The sequence below is a fragment of the Capsicum annuum genome, unplaced genomic scaffold (assembly GCF_002878395.1).
Source record: "Capsicum annuum cultivar UCD-10X-F1 unplaced genomic scaffold, UCD10Xv1.1 ctg1489, whole genome shotgun sequence".
Classification (NCBI taxonomy): domain Eukaryota; kingdom Viridiplantae; phylum Streptophyta; class Magnoliopsida; order Solanales; family Solanaceae; genus Capsicum; species Capsicum annuum.
Window position 1 is genome coordinate 3,663,773 of NW_025820303.1, and position 15,534 is coordinate 3,679,306.

A 15,534-nucleotide genomic window follows, 5' to 3' on the forward strand; every position below is an offset into this window, starting at 1 on the left:
ATTACAAATTTCACAAAAATTGATATAATTAGGGGCTACAATTTCATATCAAGAAACTAAAATATCACAAATACATATAATTAGGGGCTACAATTTCATACCTTAACAACACAACATATACTAAAATTTCAAATATAAAGAAACAGAAAAAATAAATAAATACGTAATAAATTATATGTAGAAAATACATCTATGAACATATTTTCAAGAAAATACAAAATAAACATTCCTCCTCCACTTTCTCTTCTTCAGATTCAAAATCAGATGAAACGGGACTTGAAATTTTACTATATTCACCTTTTTCATCTTGATTTGTCTTTTTCACTGATTTTTGTATTTTGGGGGGTTTTGGGGATGAAGGTTTTTTCAAACCTTTTCGTTTCATTTTTTCCACAATATTTTTCGGGTTGTTACATGCTTCAAACTCCCTCCTTCACTGCTAACACCTTCCTTAGCCTGAATATTAGAAGAACAAAAGTTTAAAACTTCATCTTGAGTTAACTCAAAACTAAAAGATGGAAGTTCAGCAGAAACTAAATCCATCGATTTATTAGCACTAACTGAAAAACTACCCTTTGAATGTTGTGCCATTATATAGAAAAATCAAAGATTTAAACACAAATTCAAAAAAAAAAAAAAAAACCCTAAAAGACGACGAAGAAGAAGAATGAAAAATTGAAAAAAAAAACGCCAATAAAACAAATAAAAGAGATTATATGAAAAACATAACATGCATTAATTGAAACATAATCTTACCTTAAAAATTGGATGCAAAGTTTATCAAGTTTTAGAGAGAAAAAACGGAATTTGAAAAAAAAAAAAAAGAGTTGGAGGGAACTGAAATTGAAATATGGCGTGAAAAGAGGAGAAGGTAAAAAGTTGGGTTAATGTCACGCGCTTTTTCCAATGTAAGGTAAAATATTGCTAGTTTTGTTATTAGTTGTAATTTTTTAAAACTATTGCTATAAATTGTAATTAATATCTTAAGGTTGCTAGTTCATGTAATTTTTCCTTTAATAAAGGGCTGACAGCCCACTTTAATTTTAAAAAAAAAAATTGATATGGTTTAAATAAAAAAAGTAATAAAATATAATATTTAATAAAAATGTAATATAAAAATAAAATAACAAATTAAATCTAGATATTTTAAGTAAATTAAATCTTGATACTTTAAATTAACTTAACATTTTATACGAGTCTCACTTAAATTTTTCACAAATATTTTTTAGAGTAAATTCGTTATATCACTTCTAATTGTAGTAATTGTTATGTCATTTAAGGCATGTTTGCTAAACTGCTAATTTTACTAGATCACCTCTAATTAATTATTATGATCATCTAAGCATTGTGCCACTTAAATCATAAAAATTAAAAACTTAAGTCATTTTAAAATAATCATTGACTATCAATGCCACAAAAATTTGAACAAGTAGAGTAACATTTATTATTTTTAAATTACATAAAACTTAGTATAAATTATAGTAATTAAAAACTTAAAATATCTAAAAAAAATTAAATCTATTTTATATTTAAAAAAAATACGTAAATAGGGGTAGAATAAAAGTATTATAAATCACAATAATTAAAAATTTAAATTATTTTAAAAATTAATTGACTTCAATGCCACAAAAATTTAGACAATAAGAGTAACTTATATTATTTAAAAATTACATATAAAATATTATAAATTACAATAGTTAACAGTTAAAAATGTCTCTCAACCTATCATACATACTTACAATTTAGCATCTGTTTGGTGTCAAATTTCGAGTATTTACTTTTTTAACTTTAAAATACTTAAAATGTAATCGATGTTGGGCCCGTGCTAACATGGGGCCTGCCTCCCTAGTATGTAAATACATTATTTGCTAATATTTCTTAATGATATCACTAATGTACTTACAGTCAATATAATTGTCAATGTATAATCTAACCGATCAATAATATTTATATCTATATTTATATTTATAATATATTAAAAGTATGAAGGAACTTAAAAATATTGTTTGAATTTTTTTCCTTCATTAAAAGTCTTTGTTTTAGACAAAAATCGTCTTTTCACTTTTTTTTAATAATACTTAAGAGTTAAAAATTAATTAAATGTAATTATGGTAAAACCTTTTCTTACTAGAAGTTATCAAAATTAATGAAAGTTAATACTCTTCCATTAGTTTAATAATTCTAAATTAACTAAATTTGATTTTAAGAAGATTTGAAAAATCTAGAATAAATATAAAACCGTTAGAAGAAGAAAAGTTTAAGAAGTACCATATTTTTAAAAGTTTTTAGTACGCAATAAAAATGTATCAATTATTTTATAAAGATTTAACTTTTAAAATAAGAAAAAATTTTAAATAAAAAAAAGAAAAATAATCGTAACACAAATAGGTTTCAAATTGATGTGTCTCACTCAACTTGTGGTAACAAGGGAAAGAGGTACTATATGACAAATGCAAAAGTGATGATTCATCAAACACTTGAAACTTCTAATGGTAAAATATATATGTATATATGTTTATGTTTATATTAAAGTGTGAAAGATTTTTGAAAAAGTGATTTAAACTTTTACACTTTATTAAAAATCTCCTCAATAGATAAAATAATTTAATAATCAAGCGTTACACGTGCAACTAAACTAGTTTCTAAAAAATCATTAATACATTTTATTTAGTCTAACTATCCTATAAGTTCATAAATCGATATTATTTTAATGAATATATTGAAGGTACACTCCTATTTTACTGTAATTATTGACATATAAATAAATTAATTAATAATATTTTATAGTGCAAATCTACTTAGTGTAATTGTCAAATTATAAGATGGTCAATCTTTTTTTGATAATAGGGATTGCATTAACTAATCAAAGAGTTAAGTTACAGATATAGCCAAATCATGATCGGGCTCCAAAATAAAGGATTCATGAATGTTTGTACATGAACTGATGGTTCTGACAGATTGAGTTCCTAATATGTTTGGCCAAACATGTTCTAGCGTAAATACAGGAGGAAATACAAAAACTTTGGTTGTTCCAAAAACTTGTTTCCTAGCTGCTTCTTTTGCCATGATGTCTGCAACTTGGTTCTGTTCACGAAAGCAATGAACTACTGCTGGGCTCCCCAGTTTTCTCAGCACATACCAGCAAGCATCCAAAATGGGATCATAGTGTAACTTACCTTGACTCAGCATTTAGATGATTTGCACGGAGTCTACATTTATCTCAATGGGAATAAGATTATGTTGTTCAGTGAGTTTAAGGCCCTCAAGAAGAGCCAGGAGCTCCATATGATTATTGGTAGTAGAAGCGTAGCCTTTGTGAAAGCCTACGACCCAGTTCCCATTGCTGTTGCGAATCACTCCTCCTGTACCCCCAATTCCTGGATTTACCAAACACGATCCGTTAGTGTTAAGTTTGAAATCACCTTGAGGAGGGGGTTTCCAATTCAGAATTAAAGTGGTGTTGAGGGATTTGAAGGATGTAAGAGTACATGAGAGGTGCACCATAGGCTTTGATGAAAGAGGGATGGTTAGTTGCGTTATTGAAGAGTTTATCATTCCTGTAACTCCAGATTTCCTAAAGACAAAACATAAGGAGGGCCTACAAGTTAGTGCAGTTATCAAAAACCTTGCCTTTGGACCAATTGATGATAGTCTGAAGAAGGTCGTGAGTATGGCTCTGATGGATGACAACATTGATAGATGGAAACTTGAGTAAGAAGGGAGTCCAAATATCATTATTGTCCTGGTAGTTCCAGAAGATATGGGCTTGATCTTCTAAAGGATTATTGCACCTACCACAAGCTTAGTGAATGGGGACTCCCATTTTAATCGGGGTTATGTTACAAGGGAGTCTTTCATGGTGGAACAACCAGAGGAAGTGCTTAAAATTATTGGGAATTTTTAGAGCCCAGATCCAGCTAAAGTCTTTTGGGTGGGGTTTGTGGTGATCTAAAGAGTGAATATAGTTGTAGATGCTCTTACTACTGAAGAGGTCATTGCCTGTGATGTTCCAGATTGGGTAATCACCAGTTGTTTTGGTTGTAGGGAAGAAGTTGTCTTGGATAGTTTGGGAGATAGTAGAGAGGATTTCAAGGGGGGGGGGGGGGGGAGGAGAAATCCCAGTTTCCATTACTCCAAAGGTCCGAAAATTTAATGTTAAAAGCATTTCTAGGCATGAGACCATGGATAAGTTTGTTAAGAGGAGGAGTGTTTGGTAGCTATCTATCAAACCAAAAGTTTACCTCATCCCCTTATGAATGGTCCAAAGAGAGGCATCTCTGCAGATTCTAAGTCTCTGGGTGACACACTCATTATAAGTTAATAAATCATCAATTTTTATTAAAAATGTCACTAAAATATTCTACTTATTTTAATTATCACTATCTAAGCTATTCATTTAATTATAATATTATATATATATATATATATATATATATATATATATATATATATATATAAGAGAAAGTAATGTAATATAATAGTAAGAATAGAAAAAAAAGTTTTAAAGGAATTATCGAGGGATCAAACAATTGATATCATTGCTATTGTTTTTTAGTAAATATTTAATATAGGTATTTATGAAATACTCAATTTTACATATTTAATTTAGTGAGATACTTCCGTTGCTCCATTGAAAAAAAATCATAAGTAATTATATGTGTCGCATCGAGGGACTCCTTGGGTAATTTATATTTTATTTCTATTTATTTTTTATTAATACATTGTTGGTACCAACCAAAAAATAATTATAATAATATTTAATTTTTTAAAAATATTAATTTATGTGTTATTATTTAGCGAGGGAGAGTCTGTCGCCATAGTTAATTTAATATCAACTTTTTATTATCATCATAATTTAGCGAGGGACTCCTTGGGTAGCTTACATTTCATTTCTATTTATTTTTTTATTAATACATTGTTGGTATAACCAAAAATAATAATAATATTTAATTTTTTTTAAAATATTAATTTATGTGTTATTAGTTAGTGAGGGAGAGTCTGTCGCTATAGTTAATTTAATATTAGATTTTTATTATCATCATAATTTAGCGAGGGACTCCTTGGATAACTTACATTTCATTTCTATTTATTTTTTATTAATACATTGTTGGTACTAACCAAAAATAATATTAATAATCTTTATTTCAAAAAAAAAAATTAATTTATGTGTTATTATTTAGTGAGGGAGAGTCTCTCACAATAGTTCAGTTAATATTAAATTTTTGTTATCATCATAATTTAGTGAAGGACTCCTTGGGTAACTTATATTTCATTTCTATTTATTTTTTATTAATACATTGTTGGTACTAACCAAAAATAATAATAATAATCTTTATTTTCTTAAAAGAAATATTAATTTATGTGTTATTATTTAGCGAGGGGGAGTCTCTCGCAGTAGTTAATTTAATATCGGATTTTTATTATCATCATAATTTAGTGAAGGATTCCTTGGGTAACTTATATTTCATTTCTATTTATTTTTTATTAATACATTGTTGGTACTAACCAAAAATAATAATAATAATCTTTATTTTCTTAAAAGAAATATTAATTTATGTGCTATTATTTAACGAGGGAGACTCTCTACCTATAGTTAATTTACTATTAACTTTTTATTATCATCATAATTTAGTGAGGGATGTCCCTCTTTACTTTCTCAAAAAAATTAAAAAATTAAAATAAATGACTTGTGCAAGGGATAACGTTACAAAGGCCCTTACAATAGTTACATATAATTTATCCCTCGCTTACCTTGGTAGCTAATAGTGAAGTTTTTAGTAGTGAGAATACGTAAATATTTCCTGAAGTTACTTTTAGTAACTTGTTAAATTTTAATAATGTACTTTGATTGCGTGTAATATTGCTAAGTATTAGTGCATTTTAAGAGATAAGACACAAGAACCTTCTCAAACTATATCCAAAATCATTATGACATGCGTAAATTTTACGAGGGTTCTGTTACCTTACTCCTTCTTCCCCCAAACTTATTTTTTCTGTATTTTTATGCTTCTTTGTATTGACATAGTTGTCAAGTCGGCACATTTGCTACTTGAAAGCCACACCCACAAAAAAAAAAGCACAAAATACAGAAAAAATGAATTTAGGGGTGTAATAGAATCTCCGTGAAATTTAGATGTATTATAACAACTTTGATGTAGAGTTTAGTACTTGTACCTTATCTCACATTTTAACACGTGTTAGTATTTTGAGAAAAAAAACTTTAAAGGTTGTCTTAAGTAATATATTTGATCGCAAAGACAATTTTTTTAATGCATTAATTTATGCATAAGTCATATAATGTTTAATAGTTAGTTAGAAAATAAATTATTCATAATTTATGAGCAGAACCACCTATATTAAAGGATGATCAGGTGCACATCTTTGTCGAAAATTATGTTGTGTATATAGACTAAATTTTAGCTATTATGAGTGTGTATTTAGTTTTGTACACCCTCAACACAACTGAGAAGAAAATTTACACACTTTTCATCAAATTTCTGAATCTGCCACTGAATCATGTGTAAAATTAATACGATGTTTGATTTTATAATTTAGAAATCTGCATAGCTACTACACGTTTAAGTTATGGAAAGATCGATATATTAACTTGTGTAGATCAAGTAAAAGATAAAATAACTAATATCTGCTAACTATAATAATTATATAACTAATATATGTATTATTAATATTTATATAATTTTAATCAGCTATCAAACGGTCAATAGGTAAAGGGTGTCAAAATCTTTTCTTCGTTAAAAGCCAAACCAAATGAAATATTTTCCTTTCTTGTTTGTTCGTTTGCTTTCACAAATTTTCTTGAGAATGAAATTATGGTACAGAAATATGATATATCTTTTAATTTTTCTTTTTTTTTTTTAAAGTTAGTTTGAACTTTAGATATAAGTTTTCTTCATTTTAGAAAGCATTATCTTCAATATATTGAATTAGAATTTAATTATTTAGGAGAAGAATATTACGGATTACATATATTTGAGTGTTCGCCGATAAGTATGTTTGGTATTTCTTATTTATCGTGCGGTAACCATTGTTTGGTTAATAATTTCACCTTGCAAAGAATTCGAGCGTTTGCCGACAAGTATGTGAGGTGTCTTCTCTTTATCGCGCATCAAATTTTGTTCGGTTAATAATTTCACTTGACGAAGGATTTGAGCGTTTCCTGATAAGTATGTCAACTGTTTTCTCTTTATCGCCTGGTACACTTTGTTAATACTAGATTCACCTGACAAAGGATTAGAACGTTTGCCGACAAGTACAACAGGTGTCTTCTGTTTATCGTGCGACAAACTTTGTCTGGTTAACATACAATTTCATTTCTACTTTCCCTTTTTTTTTTGCTTCATCTTCTACGTGGCTTCTTCCTCAATACTGATTTCACCTGAAAGTGGAGAGTTTACAAAACAGGTACGTATGTCATAAAGGTATATGTAATACTTTAGGGATAAGGTCCAAGGTTGGTGTTGTGCAAGGTGAGGTCACACATACTTTCAGGGAAGGAAACCTAGTTGCAGATGCTTTAGCCAATGAAGTAATAGAACTACAACAGACAAAGTAGTAGTATAATTTCACTGAGCTACCAGCTACCATTAGAAAACTCATCAACATGGATAAATCACAGACCTAACCTCAGGATTAGGACACGCAAAATCATCAGACAACAATGAAAGCAAACAGTAGCATAAACAGGAGAAAGGAGCAGATACTTGACATAAAGATAAGCAGAAAGGGTCCCAATAATTACAATCCCAAGGAGGTACGACATAACAACAAGCACAAACATAGAGGTTTTGTCAAAGTAAAGACAAACAATTTGTGCTACACCGAGCAAGTTGCCTTAGCTACCAAAAATACTTCACCAAAAAAGGGGTAGAGGGAACCTCCCACTGCAATACGCCAGATTTGTGTTGGAACTTAAAGTGCATGTCCAGTCAGAGCTGACATCTGCAGCAACATGAGTTCACTTTCACACAAGAATTATACAGTGGGGAAGAAATACGCAATGTGGTGGTGAAGAACTTACAAAATGGTACAAATTGGGCTAGCAGCATCTTAAACAACAGTCCTGTGGGGATAAGAAACCCCGACCACCTGAAATCTTGAAGAGTGTTAGTAAATGGTAGGTAAAGCAAATGAAGGAAAAGATTGATACCTTACCAAAGGCAAAGATGATAGTTTGAGCTGAGATATTCTTGGAGACACAAGGATGGAGCTTGTGAGTCACCCAGAGGAGGAAGAAGATGAAATGAGGGATCCAGATTGGGGAGAACATCAGTCAAGTGCGGCGGAGCTTGGTGAAGATAAGTATTGACTACTCTTGGCTAGATATTTGTTTTAGGAAACTCTCCATCTTCTTTTATTGGACCGGGTCTTTATTCGAACTTTGGGCCTTCAATGTAAAAACTGGGTTTCATTTGTTTTGTTGAGATATAAATAGAGTATAAATAATATAAATACCAACTCTTTTGAAAGTAATTATATTTTCTTTCACTTTTTTAATTATTTTAGTCTCAAAGCTGTCAACTGTGGGGATACTTGGAAAAAAAAAAAACATAAATACCAATTCTTTCAAAAGTAATTATACTCTCTCTCACTTTTTAAATTATTTTACTCTCTCTATTAATATACATAATATAGCCGACATATACATAGCATTCCGTGTATATATTGAGATTTTTGTAATATGTTTAGAGAGTTAGAATTTTTTGTAATATTTGAAACATAAGTAGATCAAAAATTTAATTTAAAAAAAAAGTGACACATCTAAACTTTACCAGGATTTTACTATCCCTTCAGCTCATTTTTCCAGTATTATTATGTTGATGTAAATGTCAAGTAGCAGACTATTTTATGTTCTTTTTTGAGCTAATTTTACGGCCACATCAATACAAAAGAAGCACAAAATACTAAAGGAATGAGTTTAGAAAAATAATAGAATCTACGTAAAGTTTAGATATGTCATAGAAATTTTGAGTATTGTTTGGAAGGGGGAGGGGGTGGTTTACTTGTGTCTTATGCCAGTACTTTATATAGTTACCTTTTGTACTTTTGTCAAGTTTAAATTGTCTATTTTGAATAATAAATCACATATATTGATTATAAAAATAATTTTTATGTGTGGAGTAAATATATACGAATATGTTATATGATTATTGTAGTATTTGAAAATTTTTTAATATATTTTGACATGTATCAGTATTCAGAAAAGATCATCAGCGATCACGCCAAAAATAATTTGTTTGATAGCGGAATTGTTTTCTTCATACACGGAACCAATAATTTTCCTTATTCAGAATGTAGCTTGAGTCTTTAGAGGAAATGATCTACTTAAGAGTATGTATTTTTCATCAACAATGTGTAAATATTTCATATGTGTTATAAAATTAACTAAAATAGTAATAAAAGATAAAATATACTAAAGGAGAATATAATAGTAGTAGTAATCACCATTCTTTCTAAATATAGATAGAGCTAATATAATAGTAGTCTTTCTAAATATAGATAGAGCTAATATAATAGTAGTAGTAAATATAGATAGAGCTATTTATAGTCAAAATGAGATGACCAACTAACTTATTTACGAAGGAGTGGGGAATTGCTTGTCATTAAAACTTATTGACACATAGACATACACTTGCCTTCATAACACTCCCCTTGAATGTTCATGTAAAGAAAATTTACTGAATACGCGTTTGAGTGATGCCTCATTAAAAAGCTTACTAGGAAAACTTAGTTAAATTTTGGTTAAGAAAGAAAAGAGTACAACACGTATTCTTACTTCCCCTGGTGAAAACCCCGATTCAAATGATTTAATCTTCGCATTTTGATCTTGTATACTATTTTCTCAAGAATTGAAGTTGGTAAAAATTTAGTAAACAAATCTGCAGGAATATCACTTGAACGAATTTGTTGTACATCAATATTACTATTCTTTTGGAGATTGTGTGTGATGAACAACTTTGGCGAAACGTGCTTCGTTCTATTTTTCTTTATAAAGTCTTCCTTTAATTGAGTTATGCATGCTGCATTATCTTCAATAGAACTGTGGCTACCTTGATATCGAACTTTAGGACACATCTCTTTGATAAAATGTGTCACCAATCTCAACCATATGCATTCTTTACTTGCTTCATGAATAACTATTATCTCAACATGATTTAAAGAAGTAGCAATGATGGACTAGTTTATAGATTTCCATGATATAGCAATACCTCTATATGTAAACACATAGCCTATTTGAGATCGAATTTTATCTGGATCAGATAAATAATTTGTATTTGCATGACTAGCAAGATCTGCACTAGCTTTGTTAGTATAAAATAGATTCATATCAATAGTTCCATTTAGATATCTAAATATATGCTTAACTCCATTTCAGTGTTTTTGCATTGGAGAAAAATTATATCTTGTTAGCAAATTAACAAAAAATGCTATATCAGGCCTTGTAGCATTAGCAAGATATATAAGTGCACCAATAACACTGAGATATGGTACTTCGGAATCAAAAATCTCTTCACCCTCTTCTAGAGGCCGGAATAGATCTTTACTCGCCTCAAGTGGTCGAACAAACATTGGAGTACTTAATGGATATGTTTTGTCCATGTAAAGTCTTTTCAAAACCTTTTTGGTATAGGTAGTTTAATAAATGTTCAATCTGCAGGCCAAGGAAAAGTTTTGTCTTTTCAAGATCTTTTATCTCAAATTCTTTCTTTAGATATTTAATTGTCTTTTGAGCATTTTCTAGAGTTCCAATGAGATTTATGTCATCAACATAAAAAACAAGTATAACAAACTCTAATGTCGTTTTCTCAATAAAAATACAAGGATAAATTCATTTATCAAGTACTCACAAGGCAATTATACCACATACACCCTGATTATTTTATATCGTATAATGATCTTTGTAATTTGATTGAATATAATTTCTGGGACTTTGAACTATGTGCTTCAGGAATTTTTAATACTTATGAAATTCTCATGTAAATTTCATTATCAAGTGAGCCATAAAGCTAAAATGTAACCACATCCATTATATGAATATCAAGATTTTCATGTACAGCTAGACCGATGAGGTACCAAAATGTTATTGCATTCATAACAGGTGAATATGTTTCTTCATAATTGACACGGAATCTTTGAGAGAATCCTTGTGAAATAAGACATGCCTTATATCTTATAATTTCATTTCTCTCATTTCATTTACGCACAAAGACCCATTTATGACCGACTAGTTTTACACCATCTGGGGTTTGAACTACAAGTCCAAAAATCTTCCATTTAACAAGTGAGTTCAGTTCTGATTAAATCACTTGTTGCCATTTTGGTCAATCATTTCTTCGTTGATATTCTTCGATAGATAGAGGTTCAAGGTCCTCATTGTCTTGCATAATATTTAGTGTGACGTTATATGAAAAAATATTATCCATCATAATATTCGCTCTAAATTTACCTCATCACTAATAGGACTTATTGTAAGTTCTTCATTCACTTGAGTCTCGGGTTCAATGATTTCTTCAGAAATTTCAGGATTAATCAGATTTTGAGTCTCTTCATGAGACTCTCTTACAATGTTATCTTTATCATTTTTCGTGCTTCTTATACTAAAATTTTCTCCTTTGAACCCAATGGCCTACCACGCTTCAGACATATTTGAGATTCAGAAACTATGGCATTAGTAGACGATCTTTTTGGGACTTTAACTCGGACAAGAGCATTCGCTACAGGGATATGTGACTTAGTTATCCTTTTCAAATAAGTAAATGCATCTGGAATTTGATTTGCTAGTCTCTATAATTAAATTATCTTCTAGACCTCACTTTCACATGCAAGGGTACGCGGGTCAAAATATGATAATGATAAAACTTTTCACGTAATTTTTCTTTTGAGTTCATGTTTTTCTCTCCCTAATTGTGAAAAATTTATTTCATAAAATCTACAATCTGCAAATCAAGCAGTAAATAAATCACCCGTCAATGATTTAAGGTAGCGAATTATGGAGAGTGACTCGAACCCAACATATGTTTCTAACCTTCTCTGGGGGTGCATTTTAGTGCAATGTGATGGTGCAACCGGTATATATACATCACATTCAAAAATTCATAGATAAGCAATCTTTGGCTCATGACCAAGGACCAATTGCGATGCAGAGTATTTATTATAATGAGTTGACTTGATACGATCAAGTGATTTTGCATAAATATAAGTTCAGAACTTTTCAAAATTCAACAACTTACCCAAGTCACCTAATTGGATATGCCAAAGTACTTAGCCATTAGAAGAAAACACCAAGAAGTAGAAACATTAGGTAATATTAAAACTTTTGAAGAAACATATAATTACGTAGGAATTCTTATTCCCCAGATAACATCATCGTTTCTTCTCCCATAAGCACATTGAGAATTAGTTCAACGAAGAGACATAACAAGATCAATGAAAATTGTATTCTTGTGTAGTCTATTTCCCCTTGAATGATAAATTAACTCTTAATTAAATTAAAGGAATACCTTGAAACTCATAAGAAATTTAATTACTTGTCTATATATTGTTCTATTCGATTTTTTAGGTCCCAACTTTACCTCGATGATTAGACCACCGCACCCTTAAAGTCTATACGTGATAGATATTTTCATTAATGCTTACTCGAGGAGGAGGTTGAGTATCGACATAGCTGTCCTATAGGCTCTATGTATTACACAAATAATTTACTTTTTCCTTAATTTTAATCATCACTTTCATCACCTCTCTATATCTGACAAATCAGATATACGATGACGATCATATACTTATTATAGTTAGATCACAAAATAATTTTTTAACTATGATCTTTAAATTTTGGTGAATTCAAGAATTTCTAAACTTATTTATATAAATCACACATGGTGATGTCTGAAGAATAAAGCAGGGATAAGAAATCTACCGCTCTTCCTAAGCATGTAAAAAAATGGCAAATCTCCCATGGAAGATTAGAAGCAGCAGTGCAGATCTAATCTCAAAACCAAAGCAAAACACCTAGGAGAAGATAATGATGAACGGAGGCATAGCAAAAAGACGAAGTGATGAACAAGTGAAATGGCTTCGATTTTTTTAGCGTACAAGCAGTGTGTCTTTGAAATATGAAATAAAAACACGTGTTGTATGGAAGTACACCCACAAAGCAAGGTAATGTAGTAGATAATCAGGTGAAATTACACAAATATCCTCGGTCGACCCTAAGCTCCTCTTTAAGAAAACATTTACTGGTTTCTGAAGATAAGGACATCAAAAGTTGATTAAATCCCCCCATTATATTGTTCAATAGAAAAATTGAATGCTTTTTTCAAAAATCTAATCTCACAATCAACTATGCACAAGAAAGAATATAAATATGAGCAATTTTTTTTTTTGAAAGAAAATATCTTCGAGATTCAAAAATTTATAACATCTCCTATTGTCTAGAGAAGTGAAATCAAACATGGCAATTCAATTTTTGTGACTCAACTGGCATTAGTTTGAATTTGAAGAAGAATAGAGAAAAGTGTATTGATATTAGCATGTTAATTGATCAATTTAGCTCCAATTACAATTTCAAAATTATCAAAATATCCTTTAAGTGTCGAAATAGAAGTAGGTCAACATGTCTGCTTTAACGCAATTTGATTGGCTTCATTGCCATTTATAAGTTAGGAGAATATCTGATCATAAAAACAACTTTTATGTACGAAATTTGAAGGGTATTCCATGTAATCATCTTAGAAATTTTTGAAGTTTTAGTGTATTTTGAAAAATTCCTACAAGTATATATTTAATAGAGATTTTAGGGATGACATACACTATTAACTATGAAAACAATGTTAGAAAATGTACAAGTAATTTATAAGATTATGTTTAGTGATTTACTATATCTTAATGCATTTCGATACGAATTAATTTTCTGAGTAAAACTTTAGAAGTTGCGTTAAAAATAATATATCTGATGGTAAAGACAATTTTTTATAATAGACGATATAAGAATCTTCATTATTTTCTATGTTTTGCTTAGTCATAGTGTATTTACCAAACATCCAGTACCTCAATTATACTTAATTTGTTGGTTAGGAAACATAAAGGTTGAATTAATAAATGTTGTAACATAGAATAGGAAAGGAATAAATTACTGAACTTTGCTCTATGGGAACTCATTAATGAACGAAATCTATCATTATTATATTAACGTTAATTAAAAGAAGAAGAAAAAAGGAAGGAGGTAGATACATTTGTTTAGTGTATTTATTTGTTGAGTGCATTTAATAAAGAAGTTAATGTTCTGAATTTGGAAATTAAGTGAGATTTCTGACGCGAGTCACGTTCCTTTGATTTCTTCTTCGACATTCAATTTTCGTACTGAGGCTCAAGTAATTCAAGATAATTTCTAATAATTTTTTTTTCATACATAAAGTTTTAAATTTAGAAGCTTTTAATTAAAAATAAGGAGGTCTTATCTTTATATCAGTGATTACATTAATTTAATAAATAGATGATCGAACATTCTAACTTTACAAAAATTGTTACTTTCTCGACCTGTACTTCTGGTATGTTACTTGAGAAAATTGAAGAAAAGGTGTCATTTAAGTCTTGAATGAAGGATTGGTGACATTGACCAACTTAAAGGGTCAAACATAATTAGGAAACTTGATTAAGTTAATTGAGGACTTGATTAATATTTTTAAAACTTTCTAATCTTTTAAAAAATACAAATCAACCCACACCCCTCTTCTCTCCAAATCAACTGTCTCTCCTCTCTCTCTCGACAGTTTCTCCCAACCAACAGTTCTGCAAATTTCTCCTTTCAATCTCCGACGACTTCAACCTCCAGTGACAAATAGTTGGGTTTCGAGTTCCTTTTCGACTTTCAATCCTCAATCGACGTGACAACCTTGCTCTCCAACCACAATAGCTTTGAGTTCTTCATCGTCCCTTTTCTTCTTTCATAGATAAAAAATTATGGCCTTTTTAGTTTTGAAGAAAATGAAGAACTTGAGTCAACTTCTCTTCTAGTATTGGTGAACAATTTCAATATTTGTTGCTTTAATTTGAAATGCGGTCCGAATAAAATCCTAATTTTTGGTATTTCTTCTCTTTTCTTTTTGGAGTACAATATGCTTTTTTGTTGTTTGTTCCATTTTTAAAGTTTGATTTTTGTTGTTTGTGTTCGTACAAACAAAACAACGATGTTTGTATTTTTGGTGTTGCGCTCGCTGTTGGGTTAATTTGTTCTTGTTCTTGGTAAAAATGGTGATATTATTGTTGTTCTATTGAACAAAATCATGCTACTATTTTTTTCTTTAACAGATTAACCATCTGATGCAACAGATTAACCATCCGATGCAACAGACTAACCATCGCATAAAAAATCTGATGCAACAGAATAACCATCAGATTTAAAATCTGATGCAACAAATTTACCATCTGATTAAAAATCAGACGCAATAGATTTACTATCTGATACAACAGATTAACCATCTGATGCAACAGATTAACCATCTAATACAATAGATTAACTAT

The 15,534-nt window shown here is 29.8% G+C and overlaps 1 long non-coding RNA gene across 2 annotated transcripts; it reads right to left on the reverse strand.

Annotated features, from left to right (window-relative positions):
- Positions 1–7,697: 7,697 nt before the first annotated feature.
- On the reverse strand, positions 7,698–8,522 carry LOC107852406. 2 transcript variants are annotated; one of them, XR_007049055.1, is made up of 3 exons: positions 8,173–8,416; positions 8,039–8,106; positions 7,698–7,959 (listed from the first exon to the last, which is right to left on the reverse strand). It is a non-coding gene; the product is annotated as an uncharacterized LOC107852406 (long non-coding RNA). The 2 variants fall into 2 exon arrangements; XR_001669417.2 differs by having other exon boundaries at positions 8,039–8,522.
- Between the last annotated feature and the right edge of the window lie 7,012 nt (positions 8,523–15,534).